The sequence below is a fragment of the Cyprinus carpio genome, chromosome A5, assembly GCF_018340385.1.
Source record: "Cyprinus carpio isolate SPL01 chromosome A5, ASM1834038v1, whole genome shotgun sequence".
NCBI lineage: Eukaryota > Metazoa > Chordata > Actinopteri > Cypriniformes > Cyprinidae > Cyprinus > Cyprinus carpio.
In genome coordinates, this window is record NC_056576.1 from 27,950,217 (window position 1) to 27,970,758 (window position 20,542).

Here is a 20,542-nt window from a genome sequence, read left to right on the forward strand (position 1 = left end):
TTTACTCCTGAAACTTTATCAAATAAACTTAATCAAATTAACAGCATTTCTCTTCTGAGGAAATGGAGCAAAATTATTGCTGAGCCATGATGCACTTTGGGCTGTCTAGATTTTGAACGTTCTTCCCCCTTATACTACCTACAAGAGAGCAAATTGTGGTCTAAACAGTAACACACTAAAACCTACTGATTTAAAAAAAAAAAAAAAAAAAAAAAAAAAAAAGGAAAGACCCAGAATTCTTGTTTCAAAAGAAAATATGGAAACACTGCAAATATTGACCAGCTGGAAGTAATGATTAAAATTTGCTCTTCTGATAACAATAACCCAAGTGAAATGAATTTCGGACATTTATGAAGGTTATTCCCAAATCAATCAAATGAGCTTACAAAATGCCACAATCCATTATGTCAAAAAAAGAGTGACAACATGGTTGCCTGAGAGAGAAACAAAGAACAACAGCTCTGCAGCTCCAAACGAGCCTTAGAGGCAATGAAGGAGAGGAAGACGAGTGACCTCTCAAGCCAGAGAGCAAATTGGGTTTGATATACGCTCATGACATTCCCTAAACTAATAACCGGCCATGCCCGGCCCAGTAATTACAGTGATCCATGAGCCGTGGATGAGCTTTGGCCCAGCAACTGTAACAAACAGGAATCTTCTCAAGTCAATAGCAAGCCTCACTCGCTCTGATCACTTCCTGACACAAGGGCCTCTACAGGGCCATGCTCACTGCCAGCAATTCATCGACATGGCCAGTGCCCAACACACTCTGCATCACAGGACATTACATCCCACCACAGTGCTTAAAAAAGAAGTCCCGCTCTCTCAAATTGTTAAAGAACATGTATAAGGCTCTTCTCCCACGTTCAGTCATGAACTGGTATGCTTTTGTAAAGTGAAATACCGTAGATCGATGACAATTAAATTTTTAATGTGTGTTGGATTAAAAGACTTTCTAAACCTTCTTCTTCATCTTCATGTGTTTTTGAGCAGCGTAGCATCACAATTTCTTAGAAAAAAAATATATAAATACAGTATTTTAACAAAACTGTGTCACTGCGAGAAATTATATCAGAGGACCCATGCTGTTTAACATGAATTAACAATCTATGATATTTGTTTAAAAAAATAAACAATGCAAATAAATAAGGCATGTCAAGGTATAAGGAATATTAATACTTTTTACATAATGGTTACGCCACACGACATTTAGTGAGTAATGGAATTCAAATGTTTACAAACATTTTTCAAGACCACTGGAAACCAACATGAATACAAATAGAACATTTCTAAGGACTTGGCTCATGTTATAAACTAGATTTTACTTCTTTATCACGGACACTCTTACATGTTATTGACCCAGATAATTAAACCAAGGGCCATTAAACGAGGGCTGATGAGGCTCTTAGTGTGTCAAGGCAATTTATTATTTGTCAGTCAGAATGGAGTACCATCAAAGATCTCTTTTCACTTTCTAGATTTTCTTTTATAATGCAGCTGGGCTTTTTTTTTAAAAAAAAAAAAAAACATGTTCCAAGAAAAACAGTCATAAATTTGCTTTGATCAAACAGAGGATCACAAAGATGATAGTCTACACTTATCGGTTTTGTTTCCTTGACCATCAATGGAGTCCATTGTGTGTTTAAATTTACCAAAGGCACAAATAAAGTGTCTCTGCGTCAGATAATGTTCACAGTCTATAAAGCCAGCAGTATGAGGATCACGCTACATACGACTAAACCTTACATTTCACCCTCTCTGATATAAATATAGGATTATAACATCAGGGTTTCAGAGATATAAAAAACTTCTTTGTTCCAGTTCCTCCTCCTAATACAAATCAGAAATCTTGTGGAGGAAATGTGTGACTTTAACAAGCCGTAAAATTAATCTGATGGAATCCAGATGTAAAGGAGATGAGAGACCCAGCTACAGCCATCTGAGAAAACCACACACCAAATATGGCCTTGTACATAGCAATATTAAACACATTTCCTTTAAATCCCCATGGCGCGTTCAACAAACTGCTCTCATTAAGCAACAAAACTTATGATGCCATTTCTTCCATAAGATAAGGGCAAAGTCAATGGAAAAGCAAAATTTTGTTCTGATTAACAGCTGTAATTGTAAATAAAGACACTGATTAAAAAAACAAAAAATGTTTAAATTTCCCCTTTGGCTTGTTCATTTGCAGAACGGCACCAAAAATAAAATTATAATAATAATTAATAATAATATTTATTTATTGATTGATATATGAAAGTTTATGCTGCATGTGACCAAAGAAATAAGTAAATAAGTAAAAACCAAAGTAAATAAGAACTGTTTTTAATAGTTCACACACACACACACACACACAATGTATATATATATATATATATATATATATATATATATATATATATATACACACACATACACACACACACACACACACACACACACATAGTATCTGGATTCCGGAATAATTCTAAAATATGCATCACAGCATTATGTATATTTGAATTATGTATTTTTCTCGCACACTCTTAAGCAAAAGTCAAATTTCCTTTAGAAATTTAACAGAAATGCAAATCAAACTAGGCAAATTGCAAACCATTTGAGCCTATTCAAAGGATGAAAGGAGCATTTTTCATAAGCATATTTACCATTCTAAGTCCAAAACTAGAGAAAGTATAGGTAAATGGGCATGCTTATATCACAGCACAAGCATCAAAATTGCCTATCCAGTCAACACCAACAATAGCAGCATTGCAGGTAAATTGGAACACCATAAATCAGAATTGCAAACCATATTGAAATGACCATTTTGGATGCTTCAGGCAGATTTAAAAAGAAGGAGCTGCATCCATGGGCACTTGACCTCATGCTTGTCTTAAAGAGCATTGTTCAACATGAAGCAGATGGAACCTATAATTACTTCAATTACAGAGCTTGTGAAAGCCTCTCTCAACAGCAGTTCAACCTGTCCTGCATCAGTACGTGAGCAAATGATTCTGAAATCAAGCCTGGAAGTAGGGAGGGGAGGAACATTGTTGAGCATGTCATGGACTAAATAAAACAAATTAGATTGATGGAAAGGAAGCAAAAAAGCACAGCAAAATGACAAGCAATGGAATGAAAAAGATGCCTTACAACAGATGCCATTTTTTTGCACCTCAGTGCATTTCATACTGGGTGAAAATGAGTAAAACAAAACACCAAAAACACTGCAACAAATATATGCAACAAAATATCCTCAATTAATATGAATATTTTAACTCAGTACTTCCTTTATTATTTCATTCTCTTGTCTGTTAAAACAAACAAAAAAACATGTTACTTGAAAAAATGTTAACAAAAAATAATTTAAAAAAAACCCATAAAAACATAATACACAAAATTACTGAAACTTCAAAATTAAAATAAAAACTAAAAATATGAAAATGAAAACGAATTCTAATAATATTAACTAATATTTCTAAAAATTATAATCAATATCTCAGTGATACTAAACACACACACACACACTGTAATTGATGCTGCTTGAAAGATCCCAGATCAGAAATGCAATTTGGCACCTGTCGCTAGACAGAAACACAGTGAGCCATATGTGCTTGTCAAAGCGATGTGTAGTCAAGATCTTCCCCACTGTTGAAGAGGAGGACGACAAAGGCAGATGTGCTTAAGATGAAGCTAACAGCTGCTACACAGACATGAAATGGCCAGAGAACGATGCAGTCACATAGAAGCCCCAGAATGATTGCTCAAAAGCTCTCTCACTCGTCCTTTCCTTTGATTTTAGAGTTGTCTGCTTCTCCTGAGTCTTGCTGGAGTGGAAAATGGAAGAATGAAAATGAAAGATCAGACAGGGAGCTGAAATGAGCCTCGTCTCTATGTACAAGACAAGTCGTCTACACTGGCACAGGAAGACACCTGTGTGGGAAAGCATTGTCTCTCAAAACAATCCCATTATTTCATCCTGACAGGTTTACAAAATCCCCTCTGAGCAGGCAGATGATAGAGCGTGTAATAACACCTTGCCTATTATTTAACGGGACATTCTATCATCATGACGTGTTATTATCTGAGGGCAGAGGTGGGCTTTACATCATTCCTGCTTCAGCAAAGCAATGATGGTAATGCTGAAATACAGAGCGAGGTGATAGATAAAGAATGACAAACAGATACTAGATCAGTCAAGAAAGGACAAATCATCTACTCTGGGAAACATACTGTTAGGACTTGTAAGAGATCCATCTACCGGATTAAAGGAGGTGATGATCTTTTGTTCTCTGACCACAGATCTGTAAAATATCCACTCAGAAACTGCACAGCACTGATTAACAATGCTGATGATTAGAGTGACGTCGCAAAATGTTAAAGCGCAATCACAAAAAGAGGGCATGAGCACAGAGACACTGATTGTGCTTAACCTGTTATTTGTTATAATTGTTTGAAATATAACGAGGAGTATATTAGCCTTGATTGTAACACTATCAGAAGCACACTTCAAAACATCAGTAGTTACCATAATGGCCATATCCCTGTGCAGTTTCTGCAGAGGAGTAACAGGAAAGGAAAACAAATACTGTTTTGCTCATAAAACAGAGGAGCCATGTGTAATGTCTGGCAAAAAAATCAAGTCATACTCCACATTCCATACCAGATGGGGGCAGTATGCCTCAATAAAGTGAATTGGTCTACTCTAGAGTAACAAACGAGAAACGGCATAGTCTCTATGCTCCGCCCCTACCTTCACAACAACCCTAGAGCCATAGCCGAAGCCTAAGAGGACGTTTTGCCTCCAGAGGAACATTGGGTGATGTCAAGTGATTTTGAAACATGACATCTTCAAGCTACTCCCCTTCACCTTTACCAGTGAATATGTTCATATTCGTTTTTGTTCATATTACATTTTGAATTGTATATACACATTATTTGAATTAAATTAATTTGACAGACAGCATTCTGCCAAACATCATTGGTCAACATCAGACAGCTGATGTTGACCAAGCTAGCACCAACCAACGTAACCAGAGCTGCCAACTCTCAAGCATTCACCGTGAGACACACGCAATTGACTCTTTTCACACGCTTTCAAAAACTTGACCGCTCTGAATATAGTGAGTGAGTGCGCGCGCGGCCCGGGGCGCGCGCGCTATCTCTCTCTCTCGGGTTCATTATCATCGAAGACATTTTAAGCTTCTTAGGTAATGTTACATTTTAGCATCAGCTTGGTAGAGACGGGCTTTGATAGATAACAGGTGAAAACCGGATCGGATCTGTGGGTAAGTTATAGCTAGCTTACTATCAAACGCAGCTACGGTTAGCCATCCCTAACATTAGCACGTTTATCGAACAGCCTTCGATACATTTCTATGTTATAACTTCCCGAAAAAAATACGCAAACATATAAAACAAACTTCTAGCGAAAATACTAACAGCATCTTACTTACCAATCCAAAAGAAATGTTGCAAGCTCGGAGTCGAAGCTCATTTCTTTCAAGTCCATCAGTTGTCTCCAGCGATGGAAAGCAGTGCCGATGTTTACTCTGTTTCGGCTCCTTTTCTTATCGGATTTGATTTGTGATTCCGAGCGCGGTTGCTTGACATCAGCTTCAAGTACGCCCACAAAGCCGTGTTATTCGTGTATTGCAGGTTGGCTGGTGGTTATGTTGCCCGCATACCGCCTCCCATGGCCGAAACTGGTATTACGACACCTGTCGGGCCGTGGCTAGTAATGCTAATGCTAATTAAGGTTGATATCTCTGCAGCACTATAACTTGACATTTTTTTAAAGACATCATCGCCCTTATTTCTTCTCATTCTTTTGATGCGTGTAGGTCATTTTTTTGATATTTTTTGCTCAAAAAAAAAAAAAAAAAAAAATTAAGCAGAGGAGTAACAGGAAAGGAAAACAAATACTGTTTTGCTCATAAAACAGCATAAAATAAAAAATAAAAATATTATAAATAATATTACTGTATTTTTGATCAAATAAGATAAAAATACAGTTATATTATTTATAATATTTTTATTTTATGTTTTTTATAATACTATTTGTAGGTGATGCTTTGATGCAGAAACTGCACAGGAATATGGCCATTATGGTAACTACTGATGTTTTGAAGTGTGCATCTGATGGTGTTACAATCAGTGCTAATAGCTACTATTTTAATATCTTTTTAGTAAATCTAAGTCATTTATTCCATCTGATTGCTAAGCTTTATATTCAGCAGCCTTTACTCCAGTCTTCAGTGACACATAATCCTTCATAAATCGTTCTAATATGCTGATTTGGTGCTCAAGAAACATTTCCTACTATCATCCATGTTGAAAACAGACACTTTCATTTACTGATGTTTCTTCAACTTTGGCCGCTGAATGTTTATTTTTATGCAGTTTTACATGTTTAAAAGCTATGATGACTTTAAAAAGTTAAATAAACATTTTAATAGTTGTTTGAAAACTATTCACTGTTGGACACCGTTAGTAGAAAGGTTAAGTTAGAGTTTGAAACAGGTGTTGTCAAAGTCTGTGTCAGAGCTTATGAAATAAAAGCTTTGAAAATGAAGAAATTCATAACCAAAATTGTTATTTATCTCTTCAAGAATGATCAATGGCATCCATATCCCATTAATGCAACATAGCTTTCTTTTTATTTTCATTTTATCTAAAGGTAGTGTTATTTTTTATTGTTTAATATAAAATGTACTGAGAAGGAGACTGAAGAGTAAAATGCATTTGTATTCATGATACTGCACTGCGCAAACAGTACTAGAGTAGCACACCTCAGTCAGCCTCATTCGTCGTCAAGGGCCTTCTCCACATCTTGACTGCAGTAAAGATACAGTAGGCACATGCTTTCAAACAACAAAACGACCTGAAAACAATAGCTTTCTATAATGAATACAGGTGGTCTGACTGTTGTATTCTCTGCTGCACTGAAAATAAACAAAAAATCTCCAGTAGGTTACTCACAAACTACAACATGGTAGGATGAAAACATTAATATGTGTAGCCCTGTTCTATGCTGTGTGATTATTAGAATTTTGCAACTCAGATCAGATGTTTGATTTTAATGATTGCAGCGACATTTGAACACTTACTGAGCAATGGATTGGCTTGATCAGTTTGATTCCAATCAGCTAGGCAGTCACCGCAAGACAGCCTCATTCGTCGTCGGCTTGTAAAAGTCACAATTGTGATAAAATCTAATATATATTTCCTCATTAGATACAATATCAAACTATAACTTTTCTAACATAAACCAGTCATTTTTATTATGGCAAACCGTAAAATCTTAATCTTAAATCTTAACAGCGTCAGGTTGACTAGAGCAAATGATTCGCACTGTTTCTCTTGACACAGACTAAAAAAAACCTTACACAGACTAAAAAAAACCTTCCTTCATTTGTCCGAATGAATAGAATAATGCCACTCTCCAAATAGCTTTATTTTTATTTTTTATTTAACTCCTAATAATTACTACTTATTGATAGTAAGATAGTTGTTGTAGTAGTTATCTTTAGGTATGGGGTGGGGCAAAGGGATCTAGAATTATGGTCATGCAGAATAAGGCATTAAAATGTGCTTTATAAGCACTAAAAAACAGCAAGCTAGTAGCAAAATAATAAACAGCCTGCTAGTAATAAGCTATTAAGCAATTAGTTAATAGTTGTTATGCCCCTGGACTCATTATGTTGTGTTTTCCCTCCATGTGTTCCATGTCCCATGTTGATTGTATCATTCCATGCATCTGTGTTCCCACAATTATCTTGTCTGCCCCGTGTATTCCTGTGAATTATTTGAATTAAAAGAAGACTGTTCCGTGCATTCCTGGTTTCCTCACTCCTGTCTGCCCCGTGTTTTCCTGTGGATTATTTAAATTAAAAGAAGACTGTTCCGTGCATTCCTGGTTTCCTCATTCCTCGCTCCTCGAATTTAGGCATGTGACAGAATCTTTCCTTTGCCCCGAATTCATCCTCCTCTTGCTGGAGCAGGGGGAAAATTCGCTCGAGGGTCATACCAGACTGTTTCTGGCTGTGGGGCGTTCTATGACGCCAGCCTCAACACCGTCATGGCCCGGCAGTCCACAAGGTCTGGCTGGCTCCTTCGTGCCTCCGGCTACGCCTTGGTCTGGCGTCGACCATCCTGCGCCTTGGGACTCCACTCCTCTGGCTTTGCCTCATCCCCCCGTCCCTCTGGCTCCATCAGGTTCCTTCATCCCCTCGTCTCCACCTCAGTCCTCTGTCACTCTGGCTCCACCGTGGCCTCCCGGATCAACATCTCCGCGTCGGTCGCCGGTGCCATCAGCTCCTCCTAGAATCTCCGGATCCTCCCCGTCACCCTGGCTCTTCGGCTCTCCGTCTCCACCTTGGGCTCCTTCACCACGTGCTCCGCTTCCATTGGTCGGCCCCCTGGAGTCAGCAGCCTTTCCTCCTCCTTCGATTCCACTGTGGGTCGACATCATGGCTGTGGCCTGGGTCCAGCTGGACTCCTCCTGCTCCTCATGTCTCCTCCCTGGTTCCTTCCTCCGTCGTCTCCTCCCTGGCTCCTCCCTCTGTCATCTCCTCCCTGGCTCCTTCCTCCGTCGTCTCCTCCCTGGCTCCTCCCTCTGTCATCTCCTCCCTGGCTCCTCCCTCCACTCCTCCTTGCCCCCCCCCTCCCCCCCACACTGTTGTTCTATGGTGTGAGGTCGCACCTTCCGGGAGGGGGGAGTAATGTCGTGCCCCTGGACCTATTATGTTGTCTTTTCCCTCCATGTGTTCCATGTCCCATGTTGATTGTATCATTCTATGCACCTGTATTTCCCCAATTATCTTGTGTTTATAAGCCCCAGTCCTTTCATTTTTTTTTTGTCAGAGATTGTATGTCTACCTGTGTGTTTCCTGAGCTCCTGTCTGCCCTATGTATTCCTGTGGATTATTTGAATTAAAAGAACATTGTTCCATGCATTCCTGGTTTCCTCGCTCCTTGAATTTAGGCAAAGTGTGACAATAGTGAAGTGTTTTCTATTGGGTATATACAGTGTGTGTATATACAGGTGCTGGTCATATAATTAGAATATCATCAAAAAGTTGATTTACTTCACTAATTCCATTCAAAAAGTGAAACTTGTATATTATATTCATTCATTACACACAGACCGATATAAAATTATTTCAAATGTTTATTTCTTTTAATTTTGGTGATTATAACTGACAACTAAAGGAAAATCCCAAATTCAGTATCTCAGAAAATTAGAATATTGTGAAAAGGTTCAATATTGAAGACACCTGGTGCCACACTCTAATCAACTAATTAACTCAAAACACCTGCAAAGGCCTTTAAATGGACTCTCAGTCTAGTTCTGTAGGATACACAATCATGGGGAAGACTGCTGACTTGACAGTTGTCCAAAAGATGACCATTGACACCTTGCACAAGGAGGGCAAGACACAAAATGCCATTGCAAAAGAGGCTGGTTATCCAGAATAACAGACAATCTCATATTTGTTTTAATATTAGTAACCTGTCGCAGTTCATTATTTAATTTGGGGCCCAAAATGCATCTGATAAATGTGGAATAAAAAAAAAGCCCAAAGCACAAGCACTCTATTAAATTTGTTTAATAAACAGACAAACACCAAGAGAAGAGAGGAAAAAAGGGGTGGAGTCAGCTACAGATAGAGATTAATGATAATTTATGTGCCGAACATCCTGTGATGACCTCAGCACTCTGCCTTCCTCACTCTTCCTTTCAGTCATCCATCCCCCAACTCCAGTTCCAAATCCCATTCCCATTTTCCAATGGACTGACAGTCTATCAAACCTAATCATCTCAACTTTTTTCAACATGGCTGCCAGGAGACGAAAACAAATAAATAAATGAGGACAAAGTAGAAAGTGACCAGCTTTTTTGTTCTTCACATCGGACGCCCTCCGAACAAAAAGAAGAAATGGCTGAAAACGAGAGCACAAAGTGTGATGAATGATTTTCACAGCCACATCTGGCCTGGGCTGTGCACGGCATGTGAGCTGTGGGAAAGACTGTTCCAGCTAATCCATGCTAAGTCACGGTGGGAGTCTGGTAGAGGCCACAACTGCAGACACAGCTGCCTTAGTCAACAACTGGTTTCCTGTTTTTTCTTGAACCACACCTGACTCCATGCTAAGAGTGGTGAAGGACCCATGAAGACTGGCATAAAGATCTCTGCCAACTTCAGTTAATGTTGTCTGTAGAGTACTGAGAAAGAGATATTCAGTGCTAGATGAGATGTGCCTAATATGTATTAGCAAATGCATTATATATATAAAATATATTTATATATTAAAATATAATTTCTTAGCTATTTTCTCCAAAGTGGAAATTTTTATATCGCACTTTAATCGGTGAAGATATAAAGGAAAGTTGGTGAAACATGATCACTGTTTACATAATGAGAGCAATGGGAATATAAAACCATGAGAACACAAGGGCAAGTGTAAGACAGCCTCTAGTCTTAACCTTGCTAGAAATAGATATCATTGGGGAACATCTCTAGGGACGGTCTCTACAATTTTCAAAAAATTGAAAACAAATTACATTATGAGATTCCTGACAAAAGCTGGCAGAAATTTGTTTTTGGGAAACAAGATCAGACCAGAGATTCGCAAGAGACAAGGCCTACCTGTCTAGGTTTTCTAAAAACTATACCAAACTGACCTTTTTTTAAGTTCTGACCCAATTCAGAAGATGGCCTGGAAACAAAAGACCAATTACTAGACAATCTAGGGGAAGAGTGCCATCTAGGCACAACATGACACACTACAGGATGAAACAGTCTAAACATTGCCTTCAACATTTTTGCACTTATGCTATTTAATCTTCTATTTTAGTAACTTTTTGGAGCATATCAACTAGTTATATGGTATCATAGTCAAAACATTACAGGTAAACCATGAAGCCTGCGGTTCAAGAAGCTTTATCTCACCATTGGTCTCCTCACATTCCTTTGTTTGTAGGCTTTATCAGAATTAGCTGTTTCTTTATATTGCACATTTCTTTGTAGTTGACTCTTGGCAGAAAATTAGGAATCTGTATATTAAACATATATTCGCAATAGCCATTCTGCATTCAGTTTTGTTTGGTATGCTTAGCCTGCACCAGGGTTATTATCTTTAACTAAAACTATTAAAAACATTTTTGCTAATTAATAATAAAAATGGCAAACACATCAGCAAAATTATGAAAAGAAAATTAAACTGAGAATGAAAGAGTTCAAAATTAAACTAACTGAAAATATAATATTAACTAAATAAATAAGATTATTAAACTTAACAAAGCCAATTCAAAATATTAATAAAAACAATACATTTTTTTTTAAATTAAAACAAAGCCAATTCAAAATATTAATAAAAACAATACACAAATAATAGTAAAATAACACTGACATACTACATTAGCACTTAAAGGAATGGTTCATCCAAAAATAACAATTATGTCATCAATTAGTCACCCTCATGTCATTCTAAATTGTTTGCACCACAGACTTTCATTGTATGGACAAAAACTGTTTTCTACAAAATATCGTTCACAGAAGATAGAAAGTCAAATACAAATTTGGAACAACATGAGGGTGAGTAAATGAAAAAGAATCCCTTTAATCATCTAAAACATTATTTTTAATATAGCATGCTTGTCTACATATGGATATGACACATTGTGGCAAGCAATATCCCTATGAATGTAGGCACAACAGTCGTAAAATGTATTATTTAGTTCCAAAAGCTCTGTAACCTGCACTGTACTAACTAGGCCAAGCTTGTGGGCCTACATAATTGGCAAGTCTTTCTTGTGCGCAGATGCAGAGAGAGAGAGAGGAGATGGAATCAATAACAGGATACATTTCCAGATGCTAGGGGATTCAAGGGGCACACCACACCAGACACTGTGTGCCTCAAACAAGAGAAACATCTCTTCCCTCATGTTTCTCCCCTTTGTGGAGGAGCGTCGTCATCAGATCAGCACTACAACACTGACTATTTCTTTTCAGTACGACAGTGTTTAAAGTTATCGGCATTATCCAGTCCAATCTCTACTTGGTTTATGCATAGCAGGGGTTTAAGACTTCATTCGTTTTAAGAGAGGGAGGCCCTGGTGTAAATCTGCTCAACTGCCCATTTATGAAAAGTGAACATGAGCAGCCTTAATCCCAAAAAAGCGTCCCACAGACATGACACGTCCAGTGCCAAAACAGCGTGCTTAATTAGTGGGCAGGTTCCGGTCTGACGGGCAGGGCCGTGACCTTCCTCTGGGAATAATGAGCCAGGCAATGCTTGGGGCCTCGAGCTGTGGCATCCACACAGGAGCGAGGTGCTGATTGCTGCTTTAGACGTGCTAAACTGACAGATTCATGTGACCGGACAGTGAACCATACACTTGGCACCAGGAAGCTGAAATATTTGCTGCCGTGTTGGGGTTGGTCCAATCTCTTGTTTTGTGTCCTTTTGTCTCTGCTTTGTGAAGCTAGATGAGATTGGTCAGCTTTCTCTTTGTTCTCCAGCAAGAAGGGAGCAGTGGCCATACTATCCTAGATGTTTTATCAGCATGGGCTAAGAGAAGCAGAATCAGAAAGAGTATTATTGCCAGGTATGTTTACACATACAAGGAATTTGTTTTGGTGACAAAAACATCCAAAACACAATTTAAAAACAAATAGACAATAAAAATATAACAAAAAGAAAATTAACACAAAAGATCAATTTAATACACCATTTACAGACAACTAGTCTATAATATTTTGGCAAGTTGTGCTTTTACACATGCGAGCAAACATGCGAGGCTGACAATATTTAATTAAAACTGATTAATTATTTAAAACTGTTTTATTAACACTAGACAAAACTATAAAAAGAAAATTGGAGGAAACATGGGAGAAAATTCTTAAAATCTTGAATTCTTAAATTCCATGCTGCATCACACACAATAGAGGGATTGTACATTAAAAATAAAAACATTTTGGGTTTTCTCTTCCTTCTTCATCTTCCATGTGCATTACCACCTTCTTGTATGGACTTCTCTTATTCAAACGTTCAAAGCTAAAAATGGGTTTAAACAGCATAACCTCAGTCAAGACATTTTTAATACAAAACTCAAAAAAAAAAAAAAAAAAAGCTATTGTGTTAGTTTTAAGCTGCAGTACAATTGATAAAAATCTATGGAGGATGGGCAATTACATGATAATATTAGATTTGGTGTGTTGATATCTTTATATGTGGCAGAAGTGCCATCTGCTGGTAGTTCCGTTTAATTGCACGCTTTTGGGGCTGAATGTGCACTGTCCCTCGTCAGCTCACAGTCTCGGTAAATGTGCACTAATCCTTATCAGCTGACGGTATGAGTATCACTATTATTTCTATGCCCAGTTAAAATTACAATTGGGCCCAGCATCAGACTATATAATTAGGACATGGTGTATAAATATAAATATTTGGAGAATGCGGGCATTCATCCCGCCGTCATCAGGCCCTCACAAAAACGTCATAAATAAATAATGTTGAATATAAGTTCATCATGTTGTTTTCACTGGATTTTGTTTTAAACTGAAAATGTGCTGATATTTTACTCACCATTATAATGATCAGAAACCATAAAAATAATGAATCCCCACCTTACAGAAAACAAAACCACTCCTATAACTTAATTCCAGTAAAGACGTGTTTTTGCTTTGCACTTTTCAACATTTGGCCCTTTTTTCACAATTCAAGAGGTCTTTATTAAAAGTTTGCAACAGGTTGGTGGCCTATTTTCTGAGGAGCCTATTTCTTGAGACGTATGCAATATCAAAATATGGACAAACTACAACATAAACATTATACAAAATATAAATTTTGTTTAAAAGACACATGATTGTACAACTAAGTTATGGTATGGCCGGATCAAACATCAGCAGACTTGGAGTTTTGTTTGGGATCATCCTGTACCTACTTACAACTATCTTGACCACACAAAGTAAGTTTTTTTGGACTGATCCACTGGATAATCAGTAAGGTATATAAGTCCTTCGTCAAATTACTCTCCCTTGTAATTTCTCCACCTGCCCGCAGGAAGGTATATATCTCTTTCTTGCTTGCCTGGTTCAGGTACAGGTGCCACCAGAAGGTCATCTCCTGTCCGGAACTGAGAGTCAGTTTTGTAAGCTGCCTCATCATCTGTTGTAATCCACTAAAGTGGACGAATGATGAGATCCCCAGTGTACAACACTTCCCCAGCAAGCTCCAGAACCCGAGGGGCTACAAGAGACACACTCATAGCAATCAACTAACTTCTTGGCGATATCACTACCTCATCATCATAGTGCCATGGTGGAAGTGAAAACTGCATGGCTGGCATGAAAGCTGAGGGTTCTAGCCAATGGATGTACAGTTCACGATCTGGAAGGCCAGTGAGGTTACAGGTTGTACTTCCGCCTATTATGTCTGGCAGAATAAACTGGTAGCCAAGAATACTTATAGTAACCCTTATGCAAAAGAAGTTTATTCAAGTGTGCTATTAGTATACTTCTTCTATTTAAGTATACCTGACTTATACTTACAAAAAGTCTAAATAGATTTGAACTATACTTGTGCTCCTAGAATCCATGTTTTCATTATTATACGGTAGAGGGCGCTAGTACACATCTTCTGTACAGAATTTCCAAAAAAACACAAGTGAAGAAGAAAAAGAAACAACAGATACTAATACATGTAATCTAACACGATCATCTGACATGAAACAGCATCCAAAAATCTGTAACGTTATGGAATAAAATGTCGACCGATGAAGAGGTAATAATTACAGTCAAGCTTTGGGTTGTTGATCAACTTCATCTATGTTTTGATTATCATTCTGAATCCAATTCATAGTCTTTTTTTTTATGAAACTTACCCACATTAAAGTGTTTAAAAAAAGAATGCATGAACCTACAAAAAAAAGTATTATACTACAAGCATAAACCAAAGTCTTTCTTTGGATGTTTTGTATGTTCAGATATTCATATAACAAAATATATACAAATTAAAACCTAAATAGGGACATAGTAGTATTCTTAATGCATGATGTAAAGTTCACTTAAAAAAAAACTTATGAGTATACTTGCAGTATAAAACTACTAAACTAGTAGTTTATTGAGACTATACTTCAAAGTGTACAAAGTATTTAATTCGTAAACTATCAGTTTCCCTATAAGTTCACTTTTAGTATAACTGCAGTACAAACTACAAACATAGAAGTAAACTAGTTGTGTACTCAAAGTTTTCTACTGTTATACTTAAAGTATACTTAAAAGTATACTATTTATATACTAGAATATGGGCCAATTTAGTCCCAAGGAGTATTGAAACAGTACACTTACAAGTATACTACACTGATATTTGCATACTTGCTACAGTACATAAAGTATACTTAAAAATATACTTGAACTTTACTTAAGTATACTTAATAAAATAAACTTGAAGTATACTACTTTTTGGTAAGGGAAGTACAGCTGGGATTATAGATTTGAGGCCTAGGGTGTATCCTGAAAGTAAGTCACGTTCTATAATTCTGAAGAAGCAGGAGATGTTTTAAGATTGATAGCCGGACCGCAGCTCTGCACGGACATTGAACGGTATTTCCAATCTAGTGGCAAGTAAAAGTACTGTTATCCTGCAAAGGAACAAAGGTAATGAACTGCTGGGGTAAGTAGCCTGTTTCTCCTGCATCAAACTTAAAAGATACCACTCCATACTTGTTCTTGAGGGTGCTGAGATTCAAGGCATACCAGTCCCGAGCTTCTGGATTTGTGAAATCCAAAATGCCAGCAATACCATTCCACCAACGCACCACATCCCTAAGCTCATACAAACAGTCCTTGTTCTACTCCAACACAAAAATTGACAGAATTATAGTTGACAAATGGATGAGTCCACAAGGTTACCTGGAATCCATCATCCCTAAGTTTTTGAAATATGGCTGAGGCATTGGGGAACTTGATGGGATCTAAGTCAAACTCCCCATAGTCACTAGTAGACATAGTCACCCCATAGACTGCAGTTGAAAACTTTTTTTTAATATCAGATGCATATGTCAAAATTCTTCTTCGTTTACTTCTAGAGCTTTTGTAGACCACACTGGTTGTCTGAAAACAGCTTCTTTATTGGGCTTGTTGAAATAATATCAACGTACCATGTACTTGTGTATGGAGGTGACGTCATGACCAACACATACACGATAGCTAAGTGTCACATGATGGGGATTACCAGGGTTTGGCCTATATGAGCTGTCATCGTATCGAGCTTGGAACCACAAAGTTCTGTTCGTTTCATCCCAGCCAAGGTGAAAATGAACAGAATCATTCATTTTTATGGCCATAGCATTGGAAGAAGGACAGTAGCGATCTTGCCACCAAATGCCTGATAATTCGAATGGACATCACCTGCAATGAAAAGTTTGGGTTCTTGCTAACATTAAAATACAACTCCAGCTATGAATTGGTCACATCTGAGAATCTGTCCCTCTTTACATATTACATTAGTGTACTGCACATGGTTGAAGTAGCAGCTGGCCATGATGACTTGAAAAATTTGCTATGCCTAGACAAATTGAGAAAATTTAAAAGGAATAATATGTTAAAAAAAAATAATAATAATAATAATGTAATGTTTGGCAGTGATATGACTTCTGAGATAAAACACCATCCAATATCTATTCTTAAAGGGATAGTTAACCTAAAAAATAAGATTCTATCATCATTTATACTTATATTTAAGTTATTTAACTTATACTTAAATATATACTCATATTTATACTTGCTATTACACTACAGCAGCAGAACAGTCCTCTAGGCATGTATTGAACACAGGGTTTCCAATACAGTGTTGTGATGTCCTGTAACATGCACACTATTGATTTGATGGACATTTACGACAGAATAAAACCATCTGCTATAATTTAAACACACGTGATTACAATTTTAGGGTTGTTTGATTGTAGAAAATATTAGTTTTAGCAGATTCATCCTCGTCACAGAAAAGGAATATCACTTAACAAATGCTTTCTGACACAGTACCTGACAGTTTGAAGTAACACTGCTGCTTGATAACTAGCGATTAAGTCACGCAGACGATAATACATCGTTCATTCCACCGTTTTTAAGGTGTTCACTTGAGAAAGCACAAAGATGATTAAGTTCTGTTTTATGTTATTACACCTCACATATCTATGCAATAAGCAATACATTTTCACCAGTTAACTTACATTTCATATCCAGTTCACTGATAGCACACATCATGGAGACGTCTATTTGACGTATGGATTTACATCTACAAACAAGAGATATTTTTAGAGTGTTTGCTCATCTGCAATACGTCTAAAGTTATAGGACGTTTCCTATCAGATGTCAAATGGACATTTCAAAGATGTCTTTAAGATGTTTATGAGAATGTAAAACTGGCATCTTAAATAAGTCTATCAGATGTTTGTACACAGCAGATGCTTTTCAGATGAAGAGATCTTTAAAGGGTTACTCCACCGCAAAATGAAAATTTTATCATTAATCACTTACCCCCATGTCGTTCCAAACCCATAAATGCTTTGTTTGTTTTTGGAACACAATTTAAGATATTTTGGATGAAAACCGGCAGGCTTGAGACTTTCCCATAGACTGCCAAATAAATAACAGTGTCAAGGTCCAGGAAAGTATGAAAAGCATCATCAGAATAGTCCATCTGCCATCAGTGATTCAACCGAAACGTTATGAAGCAACGAGAATACTTTTTGTGCATGAAGAAAACAAAAATAATGACTTTATTCAACAATTCCGCTCCTCTGTGTCTCTCCAAATCAGTGTAGCGCCATTTTGACAACTTGGAGCAGTACGCTCTTCTGTGTCAGCCACGCCACAAGGATAAATTTTTTAGGTGGATTTACGCTTTGGTTTGAAAGCAAACAGTGCATCAGAGCTAAATTTTTTTTTTTTTTTTTTTTTTTTATTCGTGTACAAAAAGTATTCTTGTCGACTAATAACTTCAAACTTTAATCAACCATGGCAGATGGACTATTCTGACGATGCTTTTAAAACCTCAATCCACCCTGAAACTTCTACCTACAAGCCACTCTAACCAACACACACAACCCTACCGGTTTTCATCCAAAATATCTTAAATTGTGTTCCGAAGACGAACAAAGCTTTTACGGGTTTGGAACGACATGGGAGTAAGTGAATAATAACAAAAATTTTCATTTTGGGGTTGACTATCCCTTTAACAGACATCTTGCAGACTTACGTGTGCTATCTGGGTTAAGATCAACAAAATCTATGTGAATATTACTTTCACTCAATTTCCATTTGTGTAACGTTACAGCTAAATTTTTCATGAAAATTACAAAATTAATAATAAATTAATTAGTTTATTAATTTTGCACATCGGTCAAAACGCTGTTGCTTGAACGTTCATGAACACATCAGAAGCGAGCTCGACCGGTTTGTGTGCGTCATGGGTAATGTAGTATTGTAAATCTTTTATTTGATGAGAACATAAGAATTTACGGAAAGCAAAAGGGGGGTTGGGGGATGGGGTTTCTGTATGTAGGTCAGGAAAATAAAAATAATTTAGTTGTATTAGTGTTTGGAATGGCATTTTCCCATAATTTCGAAAAACGTTTCAACCAGGTTGTGTATGTTCCATTACACCAGTATACCACTAGATGGCGGTAAATTATAAGATTTATAAAAAAAAAAAAAAAAAAAAAAACATAAAATAAAATAAAAAAAACTTTAAGTATATATTGATTTCTCATTGTAAAACAGTAGGCTATCAACAGCTTCACTTTCCAGAATTTCCAGAAGCCTTGATGAGAGATTGCAAGAAACTAATATTAAAGCGTAAGTTTACAGTATTGTTATTCGGATGGGAATCTACAAGAACTGACAAAGATGTTTTCCTTTTAAAAAGATGTTTAATAACGAAACACTGTGAGTGAGAATGTGTACAACCCATGAGTCTGGCATTAGTCCAAACCTGTTTTTACCCTGGACACCGATCAGTGTAAAAACAAACAAGAAAACACCTCAGCAAATAGAAATTGAAAATTGTTGCTACCTTGCAGCATGCTGCTAAGCAATGTCAACACATTACAAAAATTAAGTTTTTTCTGATATTCTCTAAACAAAATACACAAAAATAAGACAGTCCCCAAGCTGTCCCGATGATCCCAAAATATCAGGCTATATCGAGAACTAGACACAGCATACCACCTTATAAGAAAGAACAACGCAGCGTGTGTCTTTCCATGTAGTCATGCATGGCTAAAATCTGCAGAACACTGTTGAGTCTAGGTAATGTTCTTTTCTTTCTCCCAGTCTCCTCGTCCCCAGAGATATACAAATAAAAACAAACATGTGTCAGCATTCCTGGGCCTCGCTCAGTACTCAATTTCATTAAAATTTTAAAAAAATAGAGAAATAAAGAGAGTTTTATATATATATATATAAAACAGGGTGCCATATTACAGCTACTGTAAACAGATTCTATATATATATATATATATATATATATATATATAATACATGTCCTACAAATACACCCTCTGTGTCTTACAGGGTGCCATATTACAGCTACTGTAAACAGATTCAGATAGCTACAGTAACAGTCGGCCTATGTGATCCCTCTATAGACAAACCCCAATGAGACCTGGAGTAAAGAAAGCACATGCTCCCCCCACCAGCTGTTACTGCACTGCAGTCACCTGACCTCACACAACCTACTGCAATACATCAAATAAAAGAAGAGAAGATGAGGCGGCGCACAGGGGCATGTCCACAAGGGTGGCATAAAAGGAGCTTTGCCACCCCAAAGCAGAGTATGTGAGCGGAGCTGAGCAGTGTGATTTTGACTGAATGAGAATTTTTTGAAAGTTAGAGAGTTGTGGTTTTCGCTCGCTCACAGAGTATCCCACTACTGCTCCATAAGAAGCACAATTAATGCCAGCAGCCAATAATACAACTGCTTTTTAGCAAGAATTCCCGCAATAAAATAAGCATTAGCTAGCTCTGTACTAATGGATAACTCAAATCAGAAAGAAGGTGAAGGTTATGAAGATGTGTGGGAAGTTAAAGAGTAGTTCTGAAGAAATATTGATTGGGTGATTGTACATTAAAAAAAAAAATTGCACAGCAAAGACAACAGGCTTTTCTAATAGCTGTTCTAAACTGGTGCTGCCTGACTGCATTACTCGTACACACACACACACACACACACACACACAGCAGCTTGCATATCCAGGATCACGTGCACACAGAAAACTTATTGTCAACGCTGTCCAGTGGTCAATAAAAAAGCTTAGAAACTGAAACGTTGTAGCATATATTTCATTGTTTTTGAAGTAATTAAAACCTAGAGCTTTATTATTAGTAGAGAGACATTGCACAGAATGGACTAAGAATATTCTGTTTGTAAGGACATAATTATAGGAAATGTTTTCCCCTTTAGATCAGTATAACATTTTATACCAATCATTCCTCATAACAGCTATAACTGGTGTTACTTGGCAAGTTGCCACCCCTCTTTCTGCTCTTGG

General features: G+C 37.2%; 1 pseudogene; it reads right to left on the reverse strand.

Moving 5' to 3' along the window:
- Positions 1–13,939: 13,939 nt before the first annotated feature.
- Positions 13,940–16,533, reverse strand: LOC109087132 (annotated as a pseudogene).
- Positions 16,534–20,542: the final 4,009 nt, after the last annotated feature.